At 35.2% G+C, this 972-nt stretch overlaps 1 protein-coding gene across 1 annotated transcript in view; it reads left to right on the top strand.

Annotated features, from left to right (window-relative positions):
* Positions 1 to 972, top strand: part of LOC119586604 (sphingosine-1-phosphate lyase 1-like) — a 24,010-nt gene that overhangs the window by 10,303 nt on the left and 12,735 nt on the right. The window lies entirely within an intron of this gene.

The following is a 972-nucleotide window of genomic DNA, read 5'->3' as shown; positions in this document are numbered from 1 at the left end:
GGTTTTAGAAGAATTAAAAGATTTAAAGAAAATGAGAAAATTAATGGCTTTTTTCAGAAAATACTGAGAAAGAATAACTGGAAGAACAAAAGAAAGGTTTATAAAAAATAGAATAAAAATGGAATAAAAGGAGAAAGATTTGCAAGAAAATGGACAATAAGAGAAAACGGAGAAAAGCAAAAGATATGGTTTACAGAAAGTAAAAAGAAAAAGAACCAAGAAAAAAAATGAAAGAAAAAGAGAAAGTTACAAGAAAATACATTTCATATAAAAAAGTTTCACATCCAACTATCAGATGCTGCACTCGTGCCTTTGTTGACACACCTGTTGACCCCACCTCCCTCACACACACCTTAGAGCCCTTGTGTTAGCTAAGGTTTCCTTTATAATTTTTACTCGCATCCCCCCACTGGCGCCACACTCTTCACCACACGCCAGCACTGGTTGCATGACAGCATACTTACTGTATTTGAGGAAGGGTTGCATTTCATAAATGAGTGTGATCATACAGGGTCTTATACACATGTTACGAATCGAAAACAATACTAATGTCGTATCTTCACAAGATTCAAGGATTTCTTTTCTTTGGTCGGTGCTTTTAATCTTTTGCAGTTAGTTTTACAAGTGAAATCATGTGGTTCTGGCCAGTAACGTTCAAATCTGAACGAAAATAGAAATCGTGGGTTGAAATTATATGTTCAGAGCTCGGATTAGTTTTAGCGAATCAGTAACTTTGCAGGAACGTTAGATAACTTAAAATAATGCCAGTGAATGACTTCTTTGAAATCTTAAAGAAACATCAATGTAAATTCCTCCGCTATAGATAATCTCGTACACTCCCGCTCCTCAAATAGTCCGCGAACCACAGTGTGGGAACCTCTGTAATAGTGGATCTTTTAAGTATTCAGAAGTAATAAGGACAGTGATAGTTATCACAAATCTCATCATTCTTGTTATTCCTCATTTCTTCAA

Source organism: Penaeus monodon, chromosome 21 (genome assembly GCF_015228065.2).
Source record: "Penaeus monodon isolate SGIC_2016 chromosome 21, NSTDA_Pmon_1, whole genome shotgun sequence".
Classification (NCBI taxonomy): domain Eukaryota; kingdom Metazoa; phylum Arthropoda; class Malacostraca; order Decapoda; family Penaeidae; genus Penaeus; species Penaeus monodon.
This window is presented reverse-complemented; position numbering and strand designations above follow the sequence as displayed.